General features: G+C 38.2%; 1 long non-coding RNA gene across 1 annotated transcript in view; it reads left to right on the top strand.

Annotated features, from left to right (window-relative positions):
• Nucleotides 1–9,614: 9,614 nt before the first annotated feature.
• LOC136838886 (uncharacterized) overlaps nt 9,615–14,563 on the top strand; it is a 5,631-nt gene continuing 682 nt past the window's right edge. The window contains exons 1-3 of the long non-coding RNA XR_010853155.1: nt 9,615–10,226; nt 11,497–11,695; nt 12,947–14,563. The exon at nt 12,947–14,563 is cut by the window's right edge and continues 682 nt beyond it. This is a non-coding gene — a long non-coding RNA (uncharacterized lncRNA). The remainder of the gene's footprint in view (nt 10,227–11,496; nt 11,696–12,946) is intronic.

Raw genomic sequence — 14,563 nt, 5'->3', positions numbered from 1 at the left:
ATACACATATTAGCACATTGACACACACACACACACATATATATATATATATATATATATATATATATATATATATATATATATATATATATATATATATATATATATATATATATATGTGTGTGTGTGTGTGTGTGTAAAAAAAAAAGTGTGTGCGTGTAGTTAGTATCTGATTTAATAAGTGTATCAGTTACATGCACAATTAATATGCTTTCAGATTGTTATAGTAGTTGATGTTGAGAAGAAATACAGCCTACTTTCGAAAACTGGCAGGCTATGGGCATAAAACCTGCCAGTTTTTCAGTAGCCTGCAAGCCCCGTTTCTTCTACCTTAACTGTCAACTGCTTCATATCACAAAAAAACATTAATTTGTGTATGTAACGATCTCACCCTTGACTCAGAGAGCGCTACAAACAACTGATACTGGTATGGATTTATCGTCTACTGTATTAAATGTATATACAATGCTTCGCATAAATATCATGTTTTCCTTTGACTGCAAAACAGAAAAGTTTTCTTGGTTTCGCTCTTGCAGCTGACGCCAATTTTTCCTCCCTTGTATTTCCTCGTTTGTTGTCGGTCTATAGATTAACAAAAAAAGTGTTAATACATTATAAGACTGATAAAACATATTTGTCGAAGTTGCTTGTAATGTTGACATTGGGCCTAATTCCAAAATAATAGTGCAATGGTATTATCATCATGGAGTAACTCGTTTGCATGAGTGATTGTTAATATCGCCATTTGCTTTCATTTTGATATTTAAGCATGACGATGGGAATATTAAGATATTTAAACAAAGATAAAATGGAATCTAAGGAAAACCATTAGCTACAAAACGTATACGTAAAACCAATGTCTAAAACTTCCTGCAGAAATTTTCTATGCGGAAGCTGATGTATATCAGCCAACCTAAAGCCTACACCGAGAAAAGGCACAAATAAAACTTCAAGAAGGAGAAAGGAAAGGGAGAGAGATGTACATAGAAATAGCAATGATTTTAAAAATGGTGCAAGGGATGGTTCCATAATGCACGTATTGCAGTCGAATGGTACAGTGATTGACCTGCGCTTGCCTGGTCCAAGTAACAGTTCCATACTATTGTGGATTAGTGTTAGCGCCCTGTGGTCAAGAAAAAAGGGACGTAATGCCAGCGACCTCATCCGTTATAAACATAATTAGAAATAGTAAGAAAAAAGTAAAATGGCAAGATACACACGCTTCGACACACACAATATATATATCTATATATATATATATATATAATATATCTATCTATCTATCTATCTATCTATCTATATATATATATATATATATATATATATATATTAAGAGTTATATATATATATATATATATATATATATATATATATATATATATATATATATATATATATATATACATATATATATATAAATATATATATATATATTTTTATAAATATTTACGCTGTTCTGCCCTCAGAAACATTTAGGATAAAGTAGTATCAGCCTGATCAAGACAGGAAATTGCTTTATCTCCACGCTAGGAGCGTTCTTAGTTCAAACTTTAACGTCCGTTGATAGGTAGCATTAGCCATTTTTCCCCTATAGGAGAAATTTCCATATTCAACTTTAAGAATAGGTGGTCCTAAAGTCCTTTTTTCCTTTCTACCTGTCTCTCGTGGCGAATGTTTTTAACAGAGCATAGACGCCTAAGGCATGACTAGAGAAACTAGCCGCCGTCTCGGGCAGACGTCTGGAAGGTGGCCCTGTCCCCTTTCTTTTCTATTATTCTATTAGTGAAGTGAAGAAGCAATTGCGAAGCCCCCTCTCGGCGGTGTTGGTGCGCACAACGTTCGTCCTAAGGTAAAGTCGCTTTTGTTCAAAACTTCGCCCATCTCTCTTTTATCTTTTTTTCTGTATTTCCCGCATTTCTTTGTTTCCTCCTTCATCCCCACTTACTGTATATGTGTTTACGAAGTCTAGATTAAGCCTAATTATTATATTGTTAGCTTCAACCCCATTATTCCAGTGAAATACCTAGGATTTAGGGTAAGCAAAATCAGGTTAAATCTCGATGCTTTTGTATGCCCTGGCGTCCGAATGTTTGGAAGAACTGCTGCGTTTAAAATCAAATTCATCTCAAATATTCTTTGTTAAGGTTAATAACCCTTAACTGGCGACCTTTGGCTAATTAACTACTGTCTTTGAGGTTAACTTTTGGCTTCAAGTGGCAGGTTACGTGTAATCTTGGTTTGCAGGGCCGTAAAAATCACGTAAATTGAATAATACATGATCAACCAAGACCCTCACACGTACATTGGCGACCTTGCGGTAGGAATCTAAAGTACATTTTAGAGAAAGAATTGGAGAAAAAAGGAAATTAAATTACATTAATTCCAAAAAAGATAAAAGTCAGATATTGAATTCCATTTCATTCTTCCAAACAAGGAACCAGGCATAATAATAAGCAGTAAAGAGAATAGTTATAATAACAAGTGTAGCGAGAATTAGCGTAGGTAGGAAAGGGTGACTCGAGAGCAGAGAATCACAATTTGTGTCGTTACTAAGGCCGAATCGCGGAGCCCGTTTCATGTACACAAAGTAATATACTAATCGTCGGCAATTCCGATCGTTATTGTTTGCATATATAAATCACCAAAACCGTCAGTGAAGTAGCAAACGAACTGAAATAGTAATTTTACAATAAAGGTACCGTTCAACAACGTAAATTTACGCAGGCAGGCTAGCATTTCTCTTTTCATTCTTTTGTTTAATGTCCGGGTGAGAATACGATAACAAAAGACACAAAGTTGTTGGTAATTTAGTTTTCCATCCGTAACGTAAAACGCTATGCATGATTGGTATATTTAAAGTAAAATCTGGATACCTGCATTTGTTGGTGCTTGTTTTTGAATTATTTTGAAAAGAAAATACCCGCCATCTTGGATTCTCCTGTTCGCGCGGTTGTTTTGAAATTGTTCGAACTGTTTGTGAGAGAACGGCCATTTTGGTGTTCCTTCGCCAGAGGTTGTTTTGAAATTTAGGCCTAACGGGACCTTGGCCGCCATCTCAAAGACCTTGTTATTGTGACCTCGACTCTGCTCCCCGCCACTCTTGGGGCATAATTTTTTTTTGCTTTTCGTAGTAAACCCACCTCGCAATATCTTAGCTAGACAAAATCAAAAGACAATTTAGGCAGGGAAAGATAGGCCTTAGTTAGAGCATAACAAGTTCTTATACAGATACCCAAGTATAAAAATCATATAAAGAGAATTTAAAATTTTACGATAAACTTTGTGACGACTCCCAGGAAAATTAAGATAATAAAGTAATCCCTAAGGAAGCCAAGATGACGCATCTATACTCTTTATTAAGATCCATGCATTGTGCATGTATAAAATCTTTGTTACATGTTCTCACAGCAAGAAATTAGCTGATTTGAAAATCTTCTCTCTCTCTCTCTCTCTCTCTCTCGTCATTCAAGTAAGCATTCTAACCTATGTACGTGACCTTTCAAAGAAAGAACGGCCGACACTAGGCCAATTTAACTAGTATATAATAAATAAATACTTGTCCTGACAACATGAGATGTTAGAGATAGCTTAGCAATGTAGGTGATAATTGTCAACACAGAGTGAGGATCATTAATCATCAGTAAAGAGGGCACTGGTGAAGAGGGCACTGATTGGTACTAACTAATGCACGATTTATGGATCTTTTAAAGAAAAAAAAAAAACAAATTAATTTTATTCCACAGTGCCAATAATTTGCAGCACTGTCAATACTTGAATAGCTTACTTCTCTATCTCTCTCTCTCTCTCTCTCTCTTTACCTTCCTCTCTCATCGATTGTTGCACTCTGCAGGGTGTAGAGTGCCTTTCCTCCCATATATAGCTCAGATGGACCCAGTAGAGGGTCCCTAGGAAACACATTGGCACCCATAAGTGCCACCAAGCAAGTATCCAGAAAAATAAATAAAATAAAAACAAAGGGAACACAGAAGAGAACGCCTTCAAATCTAACCTGCACCAGTGCCTCTAGGATACTGAGTGCCACCAGTGTGACCTGTACACGGCACACCAAACTACAGTGCCACCTTTGGTGCGGTGCCACGTCATTGAAGAGACACTCGCTGCCCGTACGCCCAGTCGACCCGGTTAGACGCCCTCCCCCACCAGAACCATGGCAGCAGAGCATTATAAAACTTTCCTGGGGCTGGGGACGGCGGCAGGTCTCACCGGCTCGGAACTTACCACCTGGGTTAAGGAGCAAGTGGACGACTTGGCCAAGCGGGAGAAGGAAGAAAGACTCGAGCAGAGGAAGTATGAAGCCGAGCAAAGGCAATATGAAGAGGAAAGAGAAGAAAGAAGAAGATAGCATGAGTTAGCCTGCAAGGAAACTGAGTTAGCCCTAAATAGCAGCAGATAATCGCATATTTCATAAGAATCGTTCAGATAGTGAAACAAGCATGAAATTTTGCACGCGTCTTTAAAGTTCCTCTATCAGAAAAGGGCGCTGGCCACGCAAAAATTTGCTAAGGGCCAAATCTTCCAGATGGCGGCCAGTATCGACAGATTTTGGCCAATTTCTTCACTAGAATGGCATGTATTTGCTTCTAGCAATATGGTAAAGCCTTCCATATTTCTTGTGAATATTATGTTTCTGTAGCTTCCTAGTACAGTTTACCTTTTAAATATAGCTATATGGCTGCCAAGAAAAGGTAGAAACAATAATTATACCGAGAAATAATGCCCGTTCAACAATTATCGTTTTAAGCATGGATCTTGGTTTCTGTGGTTTTAGATCCTAATGATTAATATCTCTTTCTGGAATAACTCATCAATTTGAAGGAAAATTAATAAATGTAAAAGAGTGTATGTCTGCACACAACCAGGGCAATAATTGGTGACATCACTGCCGTGTAATTCAGCATGGGGCTAGGCAATTCAAAAATAACAATCACCGCCGTAGTAGACAAATGGCGCCATATAGGCTGGAAAGTTTGTAAACAAAATATGCTAGGGCATTAGGGACCTAAGCCTCAGAGAGGGTTTACGCTCAATGACCCCTAGTTATGGTGGCCCTTAAGCTTTATTCTATGCATTCGACGATGCCTTTGTCAAGGTCGGATTGCCCGGGGCGGTGTGTCAAGAACCCGCCTTCTCTGGTGGGAACGGTTGGTCGGGCAGAGAGATTCCAGCGGTCACTGAACCAGGGTGACGCTGCGTGCGTGCCCGAACGACATTCTTTGTTCTTTATTACTTTTACTCCTACGTCTATCTTAATTAGTGAATTGGGAAGACTGCCAGAATACGACTCCTGAGGTCCTCGTTTGCGCAGCGACTCGACATTCACGGTAAGTCCGATTCTTGTTGAAGCTTCGTCGATTGACTAGTACTTTTCTGTATTTCACATTTTTCTTTGTTTTCTTCCCTTCAGCCACCACTTAGGATATATGTGTTTACAAAGTCTAGATTAAGTCTAATTATTATATTGTTAGCTTCAACCCCTGTTATTCCAGTAAAATACCTAGGATTTAGGGTAAGCAAAATCAGGTTAAATCTCGATGCTTTTGTATGCCTAGCGTCCGAATGTTTGGAAGAACTGCTATGTTTAAAATCAAATTCATCTCAAATATTCTTTGTTAAGGTTAATAACCCTTAACTGGCGACCTTTGGCTAATTAACGACTGTCTTTGAGGTTAACTTTTGGCTTCAAGTGGCAGGTTACGTGTAATCTTGGTTTGCAGGCCCGTAAAAATTACGTAAATTGAATAATACATGATCAACCAAGACACTCACACGTAACATTGGCGACCTTATAGAATCTAAAGTACATTTTAGAGAAAGAATCTGGAGAAAAGGAAATTAAAATTACATTAATTCCAAAGATAAAAGTCAGATATTGAATTCCATTTCATTCTTCCAAACAAAGAACGAGGCATAATAATAAGCAGTAAAGAGAATAGTTATAATAACAAGTGTAGCGAGAATTAGTGTAGGTAGGAAAGGGTGCAGAGTCTAATTTATAACGTTTAAGCGAATTGTACCGTGTTCGGATTGTGTCAAGTCGTTACTAAGGCCGAGAATCGCGGAGCCCATTTCATGTACACAAAGTAATTTAGAAATCGCGTCGGCAATTCCGATCGTTATTGTTTGCATATAGCGGGAATCATTCAAAACTGTGTCAGTGAAGTAGCAAATGAACTGAAATAGTAATTTTACAATAAAGGTACCGTTCAACAACGTAAATTTACGCAGGCAGGCTAGCATCTATTTTCATTCTTTTGTTTAATGTCCGGGTGAGAATACGATAACAAAAGACAAAGTTGTTTGGTAATTTAGTTTTCCATCCTTAACGTAAAACACTATGCATGATTGGTATATTTAAAGTAAAATCTGGATACCTGCATTTGTTTTATGCGTTGTTTTTGAATTTGTGTTAAAAGGAAAATACCCGCCATCTTGGATTCCTCTTTATTTGTTCGCGGTTGTTTTGAATTTGTTTGAACTAGAGGACCGCCATTTTGGGTTCCTTCGCCAGAGGTTGTTTTGAAATTTAGGCCTAACGGGACTTTTCCGCCATCTTAAGACCTTGTTATTGTCATCCGCTGTTGTGACCAGACTCTGCCACGAGCCACTCTTGGGTCATTTTCTTTTTTTTTTTCAATAGCGAACCCACACTCCTAATATCTTAGCTAGACGGACTTGATGAACAAAAACCAAAAGATAATTTAGGCAGGGAAAGATAGGCCTTAGTTAGGAGTACCATAACAAGTTCCTATACGAATACCTGCTATAAAATCATATAAAGAGAATTTAAAATTTTAACGATAAACTTTTGTGACGTCCGGCTCCCAGGAAAATTAAGATAATAAAGTAATCCCTAAGGAAGCCAAGACGACGCATCTATATAATTTTATTAAGATCCATGCCATTGTGCATGTACAAAATCTTTGTTTACATGTTCTCAAGCAGCAAGAAATTAGCTGATTGAAAATCTCTCTCTCTCTCTCTCTCTCTCTCTCTCTCTCTCTCTCTCTCTCTCTCTCTCTCTCTCTCTCTCTCGTCATTCAAGTAAGCATTCCTAACCTAAGTGTACGTGACCCTCTTCAAAGAAAGAACAGCCGACACTAAGCTAATTAATTCGAATACAATAAACCAAATAAAAGAAACACCTCTGTCCCACAATAGATGAGGACAAGTTAAGAGTAATTACGATACAGTGATAAACTGTCGGTCACGAGTGAGGCCTGCTATCCAGACCGAAGCAAACAGTAGTTTTCACCCTCTGAAAAAGAAGGGGCCAGCACTGGGGCCGGTACTGGGACCAGCCACTCACGAGGATCTTTAAAAAAAAAAAAACCCCAAATTCACTTTATTCCACAGTGCCAATAATTTGCAGCACTGTCATCACTGGAATAGCTTACTTCTCTCTCTCTCTCTACCTTCCCTTTCTCTCTCATTCGATTGTTGCACTCTGCAGGGGGTGTAGAGTGCCTTTCCTCCCATATAGCCTAGTTGGACTCCAGTAGAGGGTCCCTAGGAACACATTGGCACCATAAGTGCCACCAAGCAAGCATCCAGAAAAATAAATAAAACAAAAACAAAAGGGAACACAGAAGAGAAAGTTCCTCTGAGACCTAACCTGCACCAGTGCCTTGGAATACTGAGTGCCACCAGTGTGACCTGTACACAGCACACCCAAACTACAGTGCTACCTTTGAAAGGGTGCCACGTCATTGAAGAGACACTTCCTAATTAGCTGCCCAAGTACGCCCAGTCGACCCGGTTAGACGCCCTTCCCCACCAGAACCATGGCAGCAGAGCATTATAAAACTTTCCTGGGGCTGGGGACGGCGCAGGTCTCACCGGCTCGGAACTTACCACCTGGGTTAAGGAGCAAGTGGACGACTTGGCCAAGCGGGAGAAGGAAGAAAGAAGATCTCGAGCAGAGGTAAGTATGAAGAACCTTCAGCAGAGGATGTATGAAGAGAAAGAGAAGAAAGAAGAAGACAGCATGAGTTAGCCTGCAAGGAAAGTGAGTTAGCCTGCAAGGAGAAAGGAGCTCGAGCTGAAAGAGCCAAAATGGAGAATGCAGAAGCTATGGCTCGACAGCAAGCCTCCAGTCCTACACCTGCTGCATCAAACGCTCCAATTTCGAGCATCAATTCCCTAGTCCCCAAGTGGACTGAGGACGAGCCAGAAGCATGGCTGGAGGAGATCGAGGCTCTTTTCGATAACTACAGCACCACGGAGACGGAGAGAGCCTTGATACTAGCCAAGCATATGGAGGGGAAAAGCCAGAGCGCTTCGCCACTGGAGAAGAGCCAGAGAGGTAACATGGCAGAAGTTCGTAGAGTCATTACAAAGGCCTACGAGATAACCCCAGAAAAATGGAGACAACGGTTCCGAGTCTTGCCAAGGAAGTCGGCTGGTCTTGGACGGAATGGGCATGTCACAAAACCCAGTCCGGTGCACGCGCTGGTTCGACTCCTGGCCTGCACGACGTTTGAGGATCTCTTCAATCGGACCATGCTAGAAGACCTCTTCCAATGTGTGCCAGGGCCCCTTGCGGTATATCTTAACGATAAACAGCCCTCCACACTTATGGACGCTTGTCGCATGGCTGATTCATGGGAAACTTTCAATCAGTCGCATAGCACCTCTCAGAAGCGAATCATCCCTCCGGCCTACCTCTCGAACTCCACTCGCCCGAAGAATGGACTGCCTAGCAAGACCATGTGCAACTATTGCAAGAAGGGGGACCACGCTGAAGCTGAATGCCGATACAAACTCGGCACTAATAAGCAGCCTAACCCTACCAGCCAGAACTCCGCCGATTCATCCGCTCAGCCCTCTCCTCCAACAGTTACTGCAGGCCACCGAGCCCATCCAAAAGGCCGTTAAATCCTGTGGGGCTGCTAGCCACTACAATGCTGGATCTCTCCGGCCTGTCCACATCATGTCCCCACCACCAAATTTGTCAACCTAATCAGCACTTCATTTTCTGCTGCTGGTCCGCACCGATCCTTTACCCCGAGAGACTGGAAACCCAGTTCATCTCGGTGGCCCCTCTTCAGAGCACTAGCCTGCCAGTGACCCTTCCGGTCACAGTAGACACTGCGGCAGACATTAGCCTGATCACTAGGGCCCAAGTGCCAGCCGGTGCCATGGTTGACGAAAGAAACCGTGGGAAATGAAGTGGATAGAGGGCCACACCATTACCGTTCCTACGGTCCAACTCCAGGTAATGACACCTTGGGGCACGATACCCCACCGCCTTGGCGTGGTAGGTGGAATTCGGCCCGGAGTGGTCTTCTTGTTGGTCGGGATCTTCTCTGCGGAAGCCCGTCACCAACGCCACCATATAGCCACGTTACTCCTCCACGGAGGCCCCATCTAACACTCCCAATAGTGACAAACCTCCACCTTCCGCCCACCAAAGTGGTCCCGCGGAAGGGCACACACAAACTATTTCAGGCCTAGCCCTCCAATTGCAAAGGGCTGGCCCACCAAGAGGTCTTCCCCCTCCGCGAGAGATTCAGGAGGAGCAGTACCGCTGCAGGACGTGCAAGCGGGCAGACCCTCCACAAATTGGGAGGGGGCTGCAACAATCACACGGCTGGTATCCAGAAACCATGCGATCGCATTTGTCAATACGAAGGCGATCGCGGTTGTATGGTCCCAAACGAAGAACTATCGTGGTATCCAGAAATCATACGACGCCCTCGACTTCATCGCATCGCATCGCTGGTTAAGCAGGCTTACCAACATATGCGGTTACTGGGAATGAAATGCCTGGAATCGACGATTACAATACTGTATCAGTATCATAGACAATTTCTTTTATTACAGTGATATTGAATTAAAATGTCTTTATGTCTTTACTATTTATTAGGAAAAGATACTGCATATCTGTAGTATATTTTTTTTACTTGATATTTGCTGTCCTGGTTCCGCGCGAAAATGTAAACAAAGAGTCGGGAAATACGCAAGCAACTAAACAGGAATATGGAGCGTGCACCCACAATAGCTGATTCTCAGCGTTTAATGCTTCTTAATTTAATAAAGGAGCATGAGAATGTGATCACCGACCGATCTACAGGAAGCAGAACTTTGGAAAAAAAGCGTGAGGCGTTGGGGGGGAGATGTAACACTCAAGTTTAACGCCATGTATCCTGACCAACCTCCTCGTTCATCAATGCAGTCAAGCGCTGTTTCGACCATGTAAACCGCAGGTAAGAAAGCATTTTTGTTTTGTAATTGTAGTCAGGGCAACTTTAGGCTGCTGTGAGCAAAATGGTGTGTAAACTACCAGTTAGGTTAAAAGAAACTTAGGCTATGGAAGGCCTAGGCTTGTGCTGCCTGTTAAATTGTTAATAATAATCACATCAGGCTAGCCTAGCCTAGCTTATCCAAGGGAACACCAGTTTATCATCTAAAGCTATTATATTATATAAATATATTAATCTTCAAATAAATAGAATGGAGCATATTAGAATAGGTTAAGTAAGGTTAGGCTAACCAAATCATAGGGGGTCTGAGGGGGCATAGCCCCCAGCTAAATAAGCATGGGTGCTCTAGGAGAGGTTAGGTTAGTAATGTCTAGCTTATTACAAAAGCAGTTGGTGTATCAGGCATTAGGTTTGTATAATTTGATGTGAATTTTTAATTATTAATGTCTTTTATTAGGAAATTTGGGTAATATTCTAATTTAGGTTCAGAATAGCTATGTGGAGGGTCTTATAATTTATTTTCATGGTGGATAGAAGGGCTGGAGCACACAGTAGTATTATCGTATTGTTAATGGGTAGATTTGCAAGTAAACTAAACATTCATTAGCTTACAGCCAGTTTATTAGTACTTTAAAAAGTGATGGTAAAACTTTGGCTATTTTTCTTATGGGTATACGAGGTTTTCCAAATTATAAAACTGTTTTAACGTGTGATACCTGCTTGCAAACTGGGCAAAGTGATTGTTTTTAATAAAAGTTTAGGCTGACATTTGAGATCTTGGCTGTTGTCTGCAGGTGGTCAAATGATTTGGAGTAGGATAACACCTGAAATAGGCTAGCCCTTTTTTTTTTAAGTTGAGTTCACACGTAGGCTAGCATGTCTGAAGCCTGCATAATGCCTGCCAGTATGCAAGGCTACGATGATTGTGGCAGGTATGTGAACTGCTTAGGCTAGACTATATTAGCTTAGGTGGTATTATTATGCTTTATAATGTGCAGCTCACTTTTCCAGCCACACAAAGCTCACCTTATTTTCTTAAGTGCTCATTAATATTTGTGTAAATGCTCAAATGACATTTCTTATGAATTCAAACATGCGATAGATGTTTTAACTTATTATTCTGGAGGTGGAAGAGAAGTACACAGGACGGTAGGTTTTTTGTTATATTTTGAAATTTCATTGCAATCCGTTTTTAAAGTCACAGTCGTTAGAATAAATTAGAAAACCAATGGGGAAACATATTTTTATTCTAATATTTTTTTTTATTTACTAGAGTGAAGCAGGTAGATGCTGCCATCAAGAAGAATTTATGCAGAACTGGTGGTGGTCCTCCACCATTTCTTCGAAAGTCTTCTGAAGAGTTTGTCACAGCTGCATCACTGATGACAGAAGAATTAACCATGGACAAGATGTGATTGAAACATTTCATCCAGTTGATGAAACAGAAGAGCCCATACGTGATGTTAGAATAAGTAAGTGCTCTGATGTTTTCAAGAATGAAATATATAAACTAGTGAACCTTCAACTTTTTGATGGCCATTACACTCTTCCTGTCAGGAAAGTTTGTAATGCCTTTGGAACCTGACCCAAAATGGTTAAGATAACAATTTTTATTATTGATGGCTGGGTTTAAGATAACATTTTAATGCTGATTATTCAGTGAAAAGGTTCCAGCAACTTGTAATACTCAGTTCAGAAGTGTGAACATTTAGTTGGAAGGACATGAATATGTTGATTTGCCAGATTTCAGTAAAGCTTTTTAAAAACGGACAGTAATAAGCCTGAAAAAATTACATCAAATAATTGGCATGCCTCTTAAAATAAAAACTATTTAGTGCCCAAAATATGTTCAGCTTAGCATCTTTCAAGATAAGGGATTGTTTTGCATTTATTTAAGCCTAAGGACTTATGCTAGAATATGTTCGGTGTAATTAAAGAAGTAAAGATTTTAACACAAGTAATTTTAGCAATTTTTATTTATCATGCATTTAAAACCGAATCAGAGCCCATATATATCAAACTAATACTGAAAGTTGCAATATATATATATATTATATATAACAATATATATATAATATATCATATAAAAAGAGCTAAGCCTAGATATATATATATGATATATATATTGAAATTGATAATTGAATATATGTATATATATAAGTTTCCTGAATATAATATATATATGGCTCGTGGATATATAAGTATATATATATATATATATTTATATATATATATATATATATTTCAATATATATATATATATATTATTTATATATATATATATATATATATATATATATATATATATATATATATATATATATATATATATATATATATATATATATATATATATATATATATATATATATATATATATATATACCCATATATATATATATAATATATATATATATATATATAATATATATAAAGGTATATATATATATATATTGGATATATATATATATATAATATATTTATAAAATATTTTTTATATATTTTTGTATATATATATATGTGTATATATTATATATAATTATATATATTTATATCTATATATATATATATATATATATATATATATATATAGTATATAATTATATTATATTATATTACATCTATATATATATATATATATTATATATATATGTGTGCTGCAGAAGGGATTTACATCTAAGGTGCAGTAGATCAATTATTTATTTATTTATTATTATTTTCAGGTATTATGGAGCCACTGCCTTTAACCTCAGCACAATTAGAAAGTGGTGTTTCATCTAATGATGCTACCTCTACAATACAATCAAGATCAACTTAAAAGATTGCCCTCGCCTTCTGCAGGACACTGGCTCTTGCGTTGGCAGCCCGTTATGATATAATTCTTAAACTAGTGTTTCTGAATAATTTGTATTAGACATCATAAGTAAAGTTCTAAATAATGGTGTTCTGATTTGACCTGAAGCACAGTTGTATTCAAATTTTTTTTATCACCATTTTCATCTTGCAAGTACAACAGTCATGTCTTTCTCAAGGTGTCAGATTGACAACTATGGTAAGAGTTCCTGAATAAATCTTTTCTTATGTAAAAAATATTTATCCTTTATCCTTTCAGTCAATTCTAGTAATCTAGAATGAATTACCTCTTTTTAACCCTAGATTGCTTTTGCCATTGAATATTTTTTTCAGGATGAACCAAAAAATAAATAAATAAAATAAATCCATTAGTGTTCCTTTTTAAAGGCAAACATGTAAGTTATATTTTCATATTTCATTAAGTCAATAAGAAGTGTATTTTCATTTTCTTGGTATCGGGTACAATTTACCATGCACATACAGCTGCTAGTAGCTCTCTGACAAAAGCATTCTTGGTTTAATGTGTTGTCACTATCCAGTTCAATATTTAAAGGGTTCTTAAATGATGCAAGTGATAAGATTATAGATTTATTGTTATTAAAGTGCAAATCACCAGAACTGAGGGTTCCTTGCACTGTAAGCAAAACAGCTGCAATATCATCCTAGGTGCATTTTTGGGATGTACAAAATTTGGAAAAATATACTTTAAACCTAATTAACACAAAACAAATACATAATCTCTCAACCTATAAAAAAAACTGTCAACAATGTGGGCCCTACATTGAGCTTCTTGGATATTGTCAGCCCTTTCAATGATACCCACATCAGGTTCATCAGCATCATCCAATTCAAGATTTTCTTCATCCTGTAAAGGTATTCTGTTTGTTATGGCACAAATATGAAGGACTGCACAAGCAATTATTATGTTCTTAGTGTTATTCAACTTTATTCTAACTGGTATTGATAACTGCAAACCTTTTTTTAAGTAGTCCTATGGCACGTTCTATAAGATTGCGAGTTTTGATGTGCGCAGCATTATAACGTCTTTGTTTGTGTGTATTGGGAGCAAGAAATGGTGTCATTATGTAAGAATGGCATGGATAACCACTGTCTCCCAACAAAAAGCCTCTATACATGCCCGATTCTAGGCTCTGTGCTAGTCTTGAGGTAGAAAATATTTTGGAGTCATGAGCAATGAACCCTAAGCCCATGAGATCTACCTGTGGCCTCCCAAAAACAATAAAGAATTCTAAATTAGCCTGTCAAGAAAATGCATTTCCACATCCTCCAAATTAGCTTTATGAAAAAAAAAATAAATATTAACATCCTCCATGTATGGGTTGTTTGTACATCGTTTCTCCAAGTATGCCTATCACTAAAATTACATCACCCAACATAGCTCTCTGCAAAAATGAATCATGCCATCCTCCACATAACATATTTTATATTCACTAGGCTAGGGAATGGCAATTGGTAAAATTCTAGTT

The sequence above is a fragment of the Macrobrachium rosenbergii genome, chromosome 5 (assembly GCF_040412425.1).
Source record: "Macrobrachium rosenbergii isolate ZJJX-2024 chromosome 5, ASM4041242v1, whole genome shotgun sequence".
Lineage (NCBI taxonomy): Eukaryota > Metazoa > Arthropoda > Malacostraca > Decapoda > Palaemonidae > Macrobrachium > Macrobrachium rosenbergii.
Note: the sequence above shows the minus strand (reverse complement) of the source record. Positions and strands in the feature narration are given on the sequence as shown.